The sequence below is a fragment of the Acartia tonsa genome, chromosome 9 (assembly GCF_053477335.1).
Source record: "Acartia tonsa isolate MP-2025a chromosome 9, ASM5347733v1, whole genome shotgun sequence".
NCBI lineage: Eukaryota > Metazoa > Arthropoda > Copepoda > Calanoida > Acartiidae > Acartia > Acartia tonsa.
In genome coordinates this window covers 46,170,480-46,186,926 of record NC_137268.1, presented here as the reverse complement: position 1 = coordinate 46,186,926, position 16,447 = coordinate 46,170,480, and the positions used below count along the sequence as shown (strand labels likewise).

The following is a 16,447-nucleotide window of genomic DNA, read 5'->3' as shown; positions in this document are numbered from 1 at the left end:
GAGCATTATGACAACTTATCTATTAAACTATGGTCCGATTTTTGTATTTGTAGCATTCTCCAATCAAGAGAAATCCCAAAACATACAATCATGGTTTTTAAATTCTCTAATTCATAAGGTAAATATAGTAGTTTTTAAAAAATGGTTATATTTCTTGTTACAACTTTTAATTGGAGGCTGCTACAAATACAAAAATTGGACCATAGTTCAATAGATGAGTTGTCATAATGCTCATGTACTTGGATACGATCTGGGTCATCATCACCACCAGTAAGAGCATCCTTCAGATCATCATCCCCAAAATTAAGATTTAGATTATCATTTTTTTACCATATTAAAAAACTTTTTGTTTTACTTTTTGGGCTAATTATTATTGCTAACAAGTATTAAACTATATTCTGTCAACTGGAGGTTGGCAGCTGTCCTCTGAAGTGATAGAAGTCGAATTTCTTATTTTTAAAATTTTCTTTCTTTGAAATACATTAATTTCTGCCCAATATTATGTTTCAGTATATTTCAATGCATAAATCCCTTCAAGAATAGCCAATTTAACAGAATCAAACTTTAAAAATCAAAATAAAAAAAGTAAAAATAAGTATTTTTCTGTTGATTTTATGGTATCTGTGCATATAAAAGGTAACACCCAAATTTGACGTTTTTTAATATTTTCATAAATTTTTCTTGAAATATAAAGATATCTTAAAACTGATTGATTGGGCTTGTAAAGGAACCATTTGAGTATCTTTGGTCGAAAAAGGTCTGATTTGTGAGCATTTTTGACCAAGTTGTGGCCAAATAATAATAAAACATAAAATAAAGTAACACACTTTATATAACTGAAAAATTTTGAAAATCGGACTTTAAACACTGAAGATATGTAGAAAAATGTTAAATATATAAAAACACAGCCTAAAACCTGCTAAAAAGGCAGTCTGGCCGTCATGGTTGTTTTCTTTAAAAGACGGAAAATTTTATTTTGATATCTATAACTGAAAAAATTTTGAAAATCGGACCATAAACACTGAAGATATGGAGAACAATGTGAAAAATATAAAAATAGCCTAAAACCAGAGCTGGATCTTTAAAAGCGTAGCCGTTGCCGTAGTCGTGGTCAGAGTTACAGCCACCAACCTAATAGCGATCTTTAAATCATATTAACCACTCGTTGCCGTGGCCACAAAAAAAAATGCGATCTTTAAATCATATTGGCAACGCGTGGTCGTAGTCGTAGCGTGGTTAACCACGCTAAAAGTGACCACAGTCCGTTAGTGTGGCTAAAGCGTTGCTAAAGCCACAGCCATGACTACGGCCACGGTTACAGCCACGCCAACGGCTACACATTTAAAGATCCAGCTCTGATATAAAGGCAGTCTGGCCTTCATGGTTGTTCCTTTAAACGACGGGAAATTTAATTTTGATATCTGTAACTGAAAAAATTTTGAAAATCGGACCATAAACACTGAAGATATGGAGAAAAATGTGAAAACATAAAAATAGCCTAAAACCTGCTAAAAATCGGTCCGAACGCCAATGATGTTTTAGAGTCAACTGTGCTCCTTAATGATGGGAATGTTGTCAAAAAATTTCAGCATTCTATCTTTTATAGGAGCTGAGTAAATCCCATTTCCCCCATAGCGTTACAGACTGACGGACTGACTGACGGACGGACAAAGTGAATTATAGAGTAGCTTCGCTACTAATAAAACAGACGAAAGTTCGAACATTTTATAATATAAGAGTAGATGCGCTACTCGAAAAAGATCCATATGTACAGTGTCAACGGTTTTGATTAATATGTATGATAAGGTTTGCATAATAATAACATTACTGATGATAGATAGATACAGAAAGTGAGGGGACAATGGGCTATTTAAGTCCCCAAAAGATTTATAATAACGTTTACTTATTCGTTATTTGATTTACAACTTTAAGGACGTTTAATAAGTTTTGATGGTTAGTTTATTTAATTGAGTGTCCATACGTTTCAACCACTTGTAATCTATTTAAGGAGTAATTTTATGTATTAACATTGGGGATGTACATCCGTTAGTCGGCCATTGTCTTATCCCCGAGATATATATCATAATATTTTGGTTTATTTGCAAAAATAAAATATGGCATTCTGTTTAGGTAATAGTTCTTTATCGCATCGTAATATAGACAGTTTTAACTGGAACCTTTAAAAAACAAACAAAAAAAGACATTCATTTTATGACCTTAAATATATTTTTCGTGAGTGACTTCTCAGTTATCGGTACCGTCAGGGAGGGAGGGGACATTGGGATGTTTATTACACTAGTACCCAAAGTCTTATAGTTCTTATTTGTGGCTTAACACTCATTGGGGCGTTTATTGAATTTTGATTCGTTAGTTCATTTATTTGAGTGACTAAACGTTTCAACCACTAATTGTAATCTATAGAAGGGAAAATTTTGTTTATCATCATTTGGGATTGTCTTACCCATTTAGATCCCTTGATACGATGCATGCTTTTTCGGTATGGTTCTAACCTAATGATTTTTTCAAGGGGAATTATTATTTAGTTAATATGGAGTTTTGCAATGGTTGACAATAATATGATTGATATCAGCGTTTGATTACATTATTTAATTTTACGTCCGTCTGTCCGTAACTTATGACAAAATAGGGGAGCTAAAGGGACAAGACAGTGACTGATAAATTGATATACATTTCCAATATCAATTACCCCTTCTGTAGATTACGATTAGTGGTTGAAACGTTCGTACGCTCAACATACTGAACCAACCAATCAAAATTCAATAAAAGTTCCCAAAGTTGTTAAGCAAATGAATAAATAAACATATTTTAAAACTTTGGGGACACTGTTATAAAAGTTTGATTTATTTAAAATTATTATTAACATATTTGGGTATAGTCCTTTCCACGACATCCCTCCATAAGGAGCGATTCTTCGTATTTTCAAAATGGCTTTTTATAGGTTATTTTAGGTTAGGTTAGGTTATATTGTGTTAGGTGATTGCCCCACAGGGTTAGGTAATTGGCCCCGCAGGGTTAGAGCCCCCCGCAGGGGCTAGAAATAGGAGAAAAGCTACTGTGAAAAATTCGAAGAATCGCTCCTTATGGAGGGATGTCGTGGAAAGGACTATACCCACATATTTTCCAGTTTTAAATTAATATAAACTGTACTGTAGCAATATTGAAAAATCATGCAATTGTAAAGCATCGTATTTCAGATAACTTTCCTCATATAATAAAATAAAAATAAAATTTTATTCTAATATCCGCGAAATGCTGTCTATAATACCATGCGATAAATAACTATTCATAAACAATATATGTATAATTATATGTTTAGAATTTATTTTAGCTGGGTGAGGCAGGGGAGAAATGGAGGGGTTATAAATAAAAGGATTTTGGAAAAAAAAAACGGGATAATAAACAAATATGGGAGGGAATTCGCTAATCCCCCAATGGGGAATAAAAATATAGATCTAAAATAAAAATTTGGGGAATTTGTGTAGTTAATTAAACGGTAAATACCATTTTATGATAAGATATCAACAGATTTAGCTTATTATTATGTTGTTATTATAATATTTGAACACAGCTAGGGACAATAATGTCCATTAGCAGAGCAGATTTAACACCACATTTGTTATATTTATTACTAACGGTTACGGCACTAGAGGCCTCTAGGGGCACTTAAGATGGGAGGGAGAACAGAAGACCATACCCAATTTTAAATTCTAGTTTCAAAAAGAAAAATTAAAAAATATTTTTTTATGGGGGGGGGGGGATTTTTTACTGAGAGTGTGGAAATACCCTCCCCCAAAATAGTTTAAAAATTTCCCTGGACCTATTAGAGTCTTCATTGTAAAGGAGAACCATATGGGTTTAGCGATTAGCGAGATCCCTCGCTACAGACAAAAAAGCTTACTACATTATATATTTTTTCTAGGCACTATTTCTCTTTGGAGGATTGTGGTGGGAGAAGGAAAAGCCAACCACCTCCCATTTTCAATTGGAGTTTTAAAGAAAAAGTTAAAAAGATATTTTTTTCAGGGGGGGGGGGTGGTCATTTTCTATTTCAATGGTGAAGATACCCTCCCCAAAATAGTTTAAAACCTTCCCAGGACCTATAAGAAGCTTCACTGTAAAGGAGAACCATATCGGTTCATTTGTTAGCGAGATCTTTCACTACAGACAAAAAGGCTTATTACTTTATATTACAAGGATTGTTAAACGTATTTATCTCGGCTCCTGGTACAGATAAAGACGTAAAATTTTTTTCTGGTGGTTCATGTGTATTTTTAGAGAAAATTACTTTTTCTTGTCATAGCTGCCAGACCGCTCCTTAGCCGCTTTTTAGCGGCCAGCCGCTAAATTTAAAAACAGCTGTAGAGCGGCCAATTTTGCAGCTAGGATGACCAAATTTTAGGACGAACTTTTATTTTTCATAACAAAAAATTAATTTTTTCTGATCATCGCCGAAAAACGGAAAATAACGGAAACCGCCATTTTCGGCGGTTACGGCGGTAAAACGGCGGTTGGCGGCGCAAATTAATATTTTATCTGTTTATTATTGCTCAAGGACTTACCAAAAAAAATTATAGGTCTCTAGCTGTAATAAGAGCCACGATATTCATGATTTATGTCTGTAGTAAAAGCCGGACAAAAATCGGTCATAAAGTCGGTCAGGGAGCGGTCAAACGGTCATAACACCACTTTTCTCAGAAGGTCATTGATATCTAAGTATTCACCAAAAAAATTTTAGGTTTTTACCTTATACACAAAAGTCATAATGTAGAAATTAAGATTTATTTAGAATTTTTTCAAATTTTTTTTGCTACCCAACCGACTTTGACCGGACACCACGACCGACACAGACCAGATATCCTAATAAAATCAACTCTTGCCGACGTATAATTACTAATCTTAAAAAGTCATGAAGTTACAGCTCTCCAACTTACCTACAAAAAAAATGAGATTGAAAAAACTAGAGGGGGGGGGGCTCTTTGAGCCCCCCCCCCCCGATCTGTAAGGGTTAAGAGGGGATATTGAACTGAAAATTTCTCATATATTAACCTTTCCCTGTACCCTGTATTCTCGATGCAAAGCAGATGTTCATTACTAGATGATGAAAAAGATATTATAATTGTTATCATATATTATTCAACTATATCAAAAATAAATCATATTAACGTTGTTCATAATAACCTTAGTAGTGCAGACAATCAAACATGCTTTCTTTTTAAATAACTGGCGGCTTCGCCCCTAGCCTCTAGGGGCTTTGCCCCAAGAGGTTTAATCAAACCAATTTTTCGAATTTTAGATTTAAAAGGAAAATTTAAAAAAAAAATTTGGGGGGGGATTTTTTCATTTTTTTGGGGGGGAGGGTTGGGGTGTCCCACCCCCCAAAAAATAGTTATAAACCTTCCCGGGACTTATGAGAAGCTACCCTGTAAAGGAGAACCCGATCGGTTCAGCGGTTAGCGAGATACTTCGCTACAAACAGACAGACAGACACATAGACATCGTTCTACTTTTTAATATAGATGATACTTGATCTCGCAACGCGTTGACAAATATGGCACTAGAAAAAATGACCAATCTCAATAAATTTTTAATAACTTAGTCTAAAACTGAAACTTGGCGAAGGGTCAAACTTCTATAACCGAAAGCTTAGTTGTATTGGAAATTTCATGTTACTAAACCATAAAAAATGTGTTGGTTATGTTAAAACTGGCAGTCATAACAGCACTTTACCCACTTATGTTACTAAGGGGAGATGATCTTCTCATCCCCCCATAGAAAAAGTTTTTTCTAGATCTTTTATTGAGACTTTAGATAATACTGGTACCCAACGTATTTAAACCCCGTTCTCTCATTCATTGGATAAAACCGTTTGGGAATTTAAACTTTGTTCTAACTAACATTGTCCAAAGTTTTCAACCAATAGCTTTTTTTCTGCAAAAGGGTTGTTTTCGTTTATTATAATTTGGTCAAGTTATCGTAGTACCATCATATGAAATGTATGAGTCATTGAATAATATTCAAGTTATGTCCAATAATATTCAATAAAACATGGCTGCTTCATAAAACAATAGACGAATGCATGATAATTTTCTTTTGATTTTTTTTCTGTTTCTATCTCTCTTCTTTTATTCTTTGTCTTTTCCTCTGTCTGTCTGTCTCTCTCTCTCTCTCTCTTTCTTTCTTTCTTTCTCTCTCTCTCTCTCTCTCTAAAAATTAAATTTTTAATTTAAATATCGTGGAAAATTGTCTGTAATACGATGCTAATACATGATTTTTCAGTATGTCTGATAACTGGCTGGGCGGATATTGAACAGTTTCGAAGCCATACTGTAAATATTATTATTTATAACACATTTCAAGAAAACAAAATATTTTTTGTAAAGTTAGGTAATGTCATAAGTAGGTTGAATTAATAAATATTTATAATATTGTATATTTTCTGAGCAATCTATAAATTTAACTCTAATGGATAAAAAGTATGATGACCAATTTTGGGATTTTTTTCACCAGTCAATCTATCCTACAATTCTATCTAAAACCAGTTTTTTAGCCCCGAGGTGCCGAAGGCACGGTCTAAAAAAACTGGTTTTAATCTTATGATTGGACATTTTTATATTCGTAGAAAGCTGGATATAATCCGGTGCTAGACATAGTTTTTTCGTTTTTTCGTATGGATGAGAACCGGTTCCTATCCACCGGATTCGAATGAATACGAGAAAATTCTTTATATATAAGTTTCTCTTTTTAATTTGCCAAAACATAATTCCAATGAATTTGCTATTAACATAATATCAAACAATTTAAAAGCCTGTTTTTAATTTCTTAAAAATGATGTAAGTTGCTCGGTTGCCATAAATTACTGTAATTTTTCCCTTTTTTGAAGGCTGCTCTTAGCATGCACGTTCTTGTTATCTACAATTATTGGAGGATTTTTTAGAGATTACAATTTTTGGGGGAATTGTTTATTAGTTATGGTAGATAAAGACAGACAGACAGGTGGTTTTAATAGTTTTAACTTGAATGATAAAATACAGACGGTTATTGACCACAATTCGCAGCTCAGCTACTCTACAACTTATTTTTGTCCAATTTTCTTTTGTTAATAACAAAGCAAATTATTTTTCCTACTTATTTTAGTAGTCTCTATTTTATATGACTAAACTTTTTGGGGACTACTTTCTCAGTTGATATCTATGATAGACAGCTACATTTTATTCTTTTAAGATCCGTTGTTTTTAATCTTATTGTATTTTCTTATCTTTTACGTTTTAATTTTTACTTTAAATAAATCCTTCTTTCATTTTCTTTATCTCATAATTGTTTTACTTCATTTTTTTCCTTTTTTTAATGCTATATAAAACTTAAGTAAAATGAAATTGAACAAGGATGACAACATCCATAAAAGCGAAGCTCTGAAATGGAAGGACAAACGGACATTAACACTTGTAGATTGTCAGAACTGAATTAGCAGAATATTAATGCATCAGTACAAACAATATTTTAAGAAAATTTGATGCAAAACTGCATAAATAGATGATACTGTTTAAGGACAAACTTACATTTTTGGGACTTGTTTATAGAGATGCTTCGCTTATAACATTGTACCTTGTTGTAATAGGAATCAGTTTTCAAAAAATCAGAAGAATCGGATAATTTTAATTAACATACAAAAATTTGTTGTCAAAAAAGTTAAAAATCGACATGTTTAAAATGAACGTACGGACATTCTGGCATTGTTTATAGAGTTGCTACGCTTTCTTAATTGTACCTAACTACTATAGGAATCATCATGCAAAGTTTGGAATCAATAGGACAATTCTAACCTATTTAAATTAACGAAAAGAGCTAACTCTCTGTGACGGATGGACGGACGGACGGACCGACCCTAATTATAGAAAAGCTTCGCTTTTAAAAAGAAAAGAAAACATATTTCCTGATGAAAAAAGTGTTCTCTTATAAATATCAATCCATAGATGTAGAATAATAGCCTGAAATGGAAGACCTAGGACATTAAAGTCCAATAAAAGCAAAGCAAGTTTTAAATGTTCATGGCTTGCAATAAGTCTATGATTGCAATAAAATAACAAATCCCCCTAGAATTATCCAGCTATCAAGAAAACTAACATACGAAACACAAATAGATGTAGAAATTATGTGGATATTATGACAGTTGAAAAATTAGCGTCAATTTATGTTGCTATAATGGACTTTATTTATTTGTCAGTTCGTTCATTCAATAAGATGGGAGGGTATGGGGCAAAGGTGTTTGTTTAATCGTTATTTTAGCCAGCTACAAGTTTTACTTTATTTAAAGTACATGAAATCTGGTCTAAGATCAAAGTAATAATAAGATCATTGTAACTCATCTTTGGAAGAAACCTTTTTGAAAATGTTCATGTTAAGATTTCATTTATTTATCTAGCTACTTTGTTTTTATATTTACCTTAGGCTATGATAAGATCAACAAGCAGGGAAGGGGGGGATGGGACATTGGGCTGTTTATCACAGTCCCCAAAGTTTAATAATAACGTGTTTTCTTATTAGTTGACTTTGGGGACTTTATTGAATGTTGATTGTTTATTTCATTAAGTTTCAACCACTAATGGTAATCTACAAAAGAAGTAAATTTGTGTATCATCATTGGAATGTTTAATATTTTATCGGACATATCCTTATCCTTTTAAATCCCTGACAACAAGCCAGTAAACAGGGAAAGATATTAAATAATTTCAATCATGTTCAGGTTATGTGAAAAAACAGATAAAGTTTGTTAGCGAGGCTACTCTACAAGTCACTTTGTTCTCAAGTCATCTAAGGAAAATGTGTTTTGCTTTGCAAGAAACAGAGTTTACAATTGAAATTATTTGTGAGGATTCTACAGACCAATGTCAGTCTACTTTATGATACTAAGGACGAAATAGATTTTGATAGGAGGATTTTCTTGGCTGAATTATAAGATTTATTTTAGGATTTATCAGTTTTAAAAGCATTTACTGCTTATGAATGTTAATATTCTTGTTTAACCTACAACTGTGGCATAACACGTAGCGCATCCGCTAGTAGGGAATATGCCTTGCCACGCGCAACTCAGACGAAGCCCAATCTGTACCACTTTTGCACCACTTTTGCTTCCTGTGCCGTCATAAAATGAGGGAGATGAGAGGAGAAGTTGGAAAGAAAACCCCTAAAAAAGACATGGAGAAAATGACGTCAAAATTGGCGCAAAAGTGGTACAGATTGGGCTTCGTCGCAACTCAGTACAATTTGCAGTTAGGACTTCAAGACAAGGGACGTGAAATTAAAGGATTGGTTGTCTGAAGGACGTTTGAACATATAACAATAAACATTATAAAGCAAGGTTTGTTCCGGAGATGCACTATAGTAAAATAATATCTCGTGGTGTATCCCCTCCTCAAAAGCTATCCAAAGCTAATATTCTTCTCAAAAAACGCGCGGCTAGAGCTAACTACACATGGAAGAACACACTTCTTTGTAGAAAATATATTTCGCTTTATTCAAGCCTTCTCAATTCTATAAAATAATAACCATATTTGCAAAAATTCTTAAGAAAACAACAAGCTTCATACTAGTTAAAATTAATATAAGTTTAACAAAAAACAAGTTAAAAATATTAAGTACTTTGAAAAAAAGAATTTTTAAAAACAAAATAAAATCCAAATCTTTTTACTTTGAAATATGGTGTACCTAATTGTTTGAAAGTTTATGTACAACTGAATTATTTATTGTAATGGAAGGGGGGGGGGGGAAAGGGTTAGCAGATGAAAATTGGCGGTCAAACTTTTCAACAGTGGTAAGAATTTATACAACAACAAGGAAGAAAATAATGAAATAATATTCTTCTATTTATAAGTAACAGAGTATGAAAAAAATTAACAGAATGTCCATCCCTCTCCCCGCTCAAGCCTAAGGATTAAAATAATTGAATTTTAGATTCTAAAATGTTTTAGTGCACTCATCCAAGAAAAAGATTTAAAATCTATCCATTGACATATTCTCATTTTAAACAAAAGTTTTAAGGATTTTTGGAAGTAGAAAAGATACTCTATAAATGTTTAATATGTAAGTTTGTCGGTAAAATAAGCAGTCGGTTTGTAATAATAATCTCTTGTAATTATAAAAATTCTAATGTTTTTTTCCAGTATGGATTCGAAACCGATTAATAACCGCTGGATTAGAACCGATCCTCAGCCATACTGAAAAATCATGTTTATAGCATCGTATTACAATTTTTTTCATGAATATTGTGATGAAAGTCATAAAATTAATACCAGTTTTGTTAGATCGAGCCTTCGGCCACTCGGGACTAACAAAACTTATCCGCGAGAAGCTGTCTATAATACGATGCGATAAATAACTATTATTTTTTTTTAATTTCTTAAAATAAACAGGGTATTTCTATTTTCAGAAAATCAATATCCTAACAGAAACGATAGTATGAATATAATCGTTCTTGTTTAGTTGAGAGATTAAATTTATTTTTTAAGCATAAAATTGCCTTTACAACTTTAAATATTTAAAATAAAAATAAGATAAAATAAGTAGGACACATCTCCATAAAAGCGAAGCTTCCCATAAAGCTCTTTTATTTCGGAAAAACGAATACTAACAAATATAGAAATACAAATAAAACAGACGTTAAAATGATCAATAATGTTATTAATATAATTTAATTGATAGTTTTTCTCGTATTCATTCGAATGCGATGGATAATTGTACATTCTATATCCGCGGAAAGCAGTTTATAATACGATGTGAGAAATAACTATTATTTGCATTTAACAAAAGTTATCTAAATAAGTAAAAAACAAACATTTAATTCAAATGATATTCTATTGTTTACATAGGTGCATGTATATTTTATCTTATCTTCAAAATAAAAATTCATGCTAATTGATGTAAGCAAAAGTAAAGTTTTAATATAATTTACGCAAGAAACAACGCAATTATTTTTTCTGTTTTATATGCAACTATTTTTTCCCAGTATAATTTATTTTTGCTCTTACATTGGGTTTTTAAAAAAAATAAGGCTATTTTTTGGAGACGGGAATGTTTTCCAATAAAATTTTCCTTAGTAGAACTAACTTAGTTCTTCTAAAATAAAATTAAACCCAAACAAAGCCTTCCTGTAAAGTAAAGATATGATTCTTCAGATATTTTAGAGATATGTTGTAACAAGCAGACATCTTACAAAATTAATCCTTATATAAAAGTAACAGGATGTGTGTATTAAAGGAACTCACTAACTGCTAAACCGATATGATTCTCCTTTACAATGTAGTTTCTCAAAGGTCCTGGGGAGGACTATTTTTTGGGAGGGTTCCACCACCTCTCTCTAGAAAAAAAACTCCTAAAAAGATAAATTACTTTTCCCTTTTGAAACTAAAATTATAGATAGAGCCCTCTAGGGGCATACAGGCTAGTGCTTTTTAAAAAGCAGTAAATAGTGTTTAAATTTAAATTTCAGAAATGTATCATCCATTGCATTGGTCGACTATAATTTTTAATGCAGGGATCTAATATTTATTCATCGCATCTTATTATAGTTAGCTTTCCACGGATAACTGACGGATAACAAAATGAAAAAATTAAGATTAAAACCAGTTTCCCAATGGGGAAAATTGTTTGTGATGTGATGCTATACATACATGATTTTTTAGTATTGCGAAGAACAGGTTCTAATCCAGCAGATACTATTTGGTTTCGAAGACGTACTAAAATTATTACATCACTATTTGCAAAATAAAAAATGCATTTGTTTTCAATTAATATAAAATTAAAGCTATTCTAAAACTAAGTTTAAAATCTAACTTCAAGAGTTCAGAGTTAAAGAGTAAAATAAGACCTTTAAAAAATTTAATAAAAGGCTACTAGTTGCCAAACGGCTTAACAAATATACAATATTTGACATAAAAAGGCAATGCTATAGTATAATGGCCAAGAACCAATATAATACACAGGGAACGCTTGGCATGAGAAAATACTATTAAAATAGGTCTATTTCGAGCATAAAAAGCTTTTTTTCTCTTAGAGTAGCGGTACATAAAACGTATCCAGTAAAACATTTTTTTTTGTAAATATAAAAAAAAACTTTGAAAATACTTATAATTAAGTTAGAAAGTATTGTTATTAAAGTAGAGATGTACTTAATTGCAATGAAAAGATAAAAGCTAAGTATAAATAGACTTGATGTTTGTTTAAGCTTCAGTTCTAGAACTCTTTTTTATTAATCAGGTAAAGTATTAATAATTTTATTTAATTTCATTATCAATTAAAAAAAGATTTTTACAGCATTTGCTATCTGCGGATATCAAAATAAAACAATGTAAGAATAACACCAGGTTTGTTAGCCCCGAGCGGCCGAAGGTCCTGGCTAACAATGCTGGTTTTAATTGTATGATCTTTCTTTAATATTCGTGATAAATTGTCTATAATTCGATGCTATACATGATATTTTAGAATGGCTCAGAACCGGTTCTATTCAAACGGATAATAATCGGTTTCGAAGTCATACTGGATAATGATTTATATATTCTGTAGATAACTGATCCTCCACAGCACCATGATGAAGATGATCCTGACCGTTGTTCTCCTGGCCTTCATCTCCAGCGCCATGGCCACCAAGGAGATGTAAGTACATTTACAAACTCACGATCGGCGTGACATGTAGCGCATCAACTCTTCGTCATGGAGGTGATGAGTTTGAAAATTGGCTCAACACCGCATCACAAATAAAGACGTTAAAAATGGTTTCTACTGCTGCTATGTCAGATGCGCGACATTAATAGAAAGAGTAGAATGTTGTTCTCCTGGCCATCATCTCCAGCGCCATGGCCACTAAGGAGATGTAACTACATGTTCAGTATGGCTTTAAAACTGATTAATATCCGTTGGATTAGAACTGGTTCTCACTCATACTGAAAAATCCTGTATGGCATCGTATTCGGACAATTTTCCACGAATCTTAAAATACAAATTATAATAACAATACAATTTTTGTTTGCCCGGAACTTCGGCCACTCAGGGCTACCAAAACTTATTTTAATCTTATAATTTTATATTTTCATATACGGGGAAACGTGTCTAAAATACTATGCTATAAATAACTATTCCATTTATTTGAAGCCAAACTACCTACTATGTTTGATGTGTCTGTCCTTCTGTTGTAATACTGCTCTTCATTCAGTTATTAGAGTAAAAATATAGAGCGGAAAGGGGTTTGGATCTTTTATAGACTTCCTGCTGTTTTTTAAGATAAAAAAAGGTTGATTTCTCTGAGGCTTACAGGCGATGCAGCCGAGCCCTAAAAAAATCTTTTAAATTACTAATTATATATAATTTTAGGAAGACTGCTGAGTGCAGCTTCGAAATTGCCAGCAAGTGTGTAACTGAAATTGGAAGTGAGTTTTAAATTTTATAATTTCAATTGATTTTTAATCATGTATTTACACAGTTTTATTAAAAGTTTATATGCTGTTTTTTTATCTCACCCCATTAAAATCCCTTTGAATCCATTATCTTTGTGTAATGTTCATTTTCTGAAAAAAACAAAATTGAAATTTAATTTTATCAATATTGATGTCCCATTTTTAAAACTTAACCTCTTAACCTTAAGAGTAGTAATACCAATATTATTTCTTGAAAATGAAAATTATCCTTTTCCTTACAAAATCAGCAGTCCATTTTTAGTTGTTCCTAATTGAAATGTTATTTTTTGATGTATGATTCAATAATGTTTTAATCCTTCTATAAAAGTAATAGCATCTGTGTCTGTCTGTACCGAAGGATCTCTTAACCGCTGAACCGAAATGGTTCTTCTTTACAGTGTAGCTTCTCAAAGGTCCCCCCCCCCAAAAAAAAAAATCCTTTTAAAACAATTTAAAGTAGGGGAGGGGTTCGACTGCCCTCAATGGCCCCTAGAGGCCTCCAGGGATGTAGCCGCTAGTATTGTTATAATTCATTTACAATTTTGTGGTATAAATTGCATTAAACGGTCCCTTTAACACAGTTTAATATTTTTCAGCCGCCTGGGACAGCTGTCAGAGCTGGGAGACCTCTGAGGAGATCTTTGGTTGCATGGAGCAGATAATTGGAGCCACTGACTGCTGGGACTGTGTCTGTGTTGTTCTATCCTTCCTTCCATTCTGTGCTTAATTTATTCTAAACTGAAATTTTTTGTAAATTTAACTTTAATCCCAACATTAAAATTGCCAAAAAAAAATTTCCTTTTTGAGTCTAAACTCTCTTATTGTTAAGAGAGTTTTAGGTACTGCTAAAATAATATCTTCACTATAATTAATAGTTAAAATATCTTGTCTTGTTCATAACATGAAGAGAGTAAAGATATATTTTTGTTAAATAAATTTTTAATCAAACTTCTTTATTGTTTTATTTCCAAAGTTCGCCAATCAAAATTTGAAAAAAATGACAACTGTAGCCAATTTCATAGCAAATGGTTTTGGATGGTTTTAGGTGCAAGTGTAAAATATTGAAATTTATCATAACTGAAAGCTGTCAAATTCAACTAAAGTGACTTTTATGACTATCTTCTTTTAGCCAAGGCGCCATAAAAAAAGATGCACTTCTATTTAACCTTGTACAGTGTGTTTTTTTTATGAGAACTTTTTGAAAGCAATTTTACCCCACTTATAGTTATCAGAATTTAATGATTAATGGCTTATTTTCTTCGTTTTTTAAGGGAAATTATGAAACAACCAAAAAAAATTACAGTTTTTGTTGAAAAAGTACAGTAAAGTTGAAAATTAAAAACTTAGGTGACAACATCTAAAAATGGTTTTAGCGCATTTTTCTTATGCTCAAAATTGGATTTTCAGTAGTCGACTTTGGGGGGCCAGTACTTTCTCCCTGATTAAGATATGGCCTTCAAACTTTGACCTATTTTAGTACATGTCCCCAATAGTATCTGTATAAATTTATAGCTCTATATCTCAACTTTGAAGCGTTTTGCAGCCATTCTTGCAAAAGGTAGAATATTTGAACATAAGAAAAACACAGTGGGATCTTTTGAAAAAAATCGGGACATCCAAAAAATCTAAAATCGACTTTTATCTATCCTAGGACCTAATAATGGCTGTAAGTAGACAGCTAGAAAAGAAATTTTTAAAAAATATTAATTTTTGGCGGGTTTATGCCATTTTTAAAAAAGGTAGTGAAAAATTTCTTTTCAGTTTTGATGATTTTCCAGATTTTTTTACACAATCTTTTAAAAGCAACAAAAAATACATTTATGTTCATCTTATGAAAAAAAAAATTTATTGAGGTACTTTTCAGATACCTGTACCAATGTCTAATTAAAGAAAAAATTTAAAAAAATATTTTTTTGGTGGTGTAAATTGACATTTTGTGAGAAAATTTCACCAAAAATATTAAGATTTTTAACCCCAAAATATCAGTTTTCTCCATTTTACCCAAAAACGGACAAGAGGCCACGGGTTTTGCAATAATAATATCAATATACAACATGTATTGTGTATAAAACAGTTTTAACAACCTGGTGCCTCTTGTCCGTTTTTGAGTAATTGAGCATTTTACATTGCATGGTTTGAACAATTTCGTTCTTGTTAATTTCAAATTTTCCCCCGTTAGAGGGGGAAGGAGTCATTTTAGAGCCCAAAGTCATCTCTGCAATGTTTTCAAACTTTTTGAGGCGGATCTTTCTTTACTTCTGCATTATTTGCCTCCGGCCAACCGTTACGCCGTTATTTGCCGCCGTTGGCGAGATTTTTAACGATTTTTGCCGTTCTCGCGGTTTTAATGGACATTTAAGGGATAAAGGAGTTGTTAAATAAAGATGACTTACAAATACTTTTATTTTAGCAATTAAATTTGCTAAATTTCATGTGTTCTAAAAAAATTTGTAGTTCTAACTGGTTTTGGTCCAGCAGAAATTCAAATTGGGGATTAATTATAATATTGCAAAAACATTAAATACGCATCAGAGAGAGAGAGAGAAATATATGTTTGAGAGAGAATATAATTTAAGTAATTATGTTTATATTCTTATACAAACTTTAAATGAAGATAGCTAGACTTAGAATAAAGGTATCAACACAAAATCAAAAGTGTTTTGAAAATTATGTTATTGTTGTTTATATCTGTAGAAAAAAAATATTTGAAAACATGCCTTATAAGTGTCCAATTTTACTTATACTGGACCTACCTAAAAATGCCGGGACTCGAACTGGGTGCACCTGACGCTATATTCTTGTTCACAAACATTGTTTGCATTGAAAAATATTTACATAGACGTTGATTTTGTTAAAATATTCCTATCCTAACTAAAGTTATGAAGTTTTATAGATTTTTTAAAAATAGGGTAGCTTCGCTCGTCCAAAACAGCAAGACGTACTTACCAAATGCACATTAGAAGTTAACAGAGGCAAAATTTAAG

General features: G+C 32.0%; 1 long non-coding RNA gene across 1 annotated transcript; it reads left to right on the top strand.

Annotated features, from left to right (window-relative positions):
• Positions 1-12,245: 12,245 nt before the first annotated feature.
• On the top strand, positions 12,246-14,407 carry LOC145329061 (uncharacterized). Its single transcript, XR_013882763.1, has 3 exons — positions 12,246-12,666; positions 13,381-13,436; positions 14,060-14,407. It is a non-coding gene; the product is annotated as an uncharacterized LOC145329061 (long non-coding RNA).
• Positions 14,408-16,447: the final 2,040 nt, after the last annotated feature.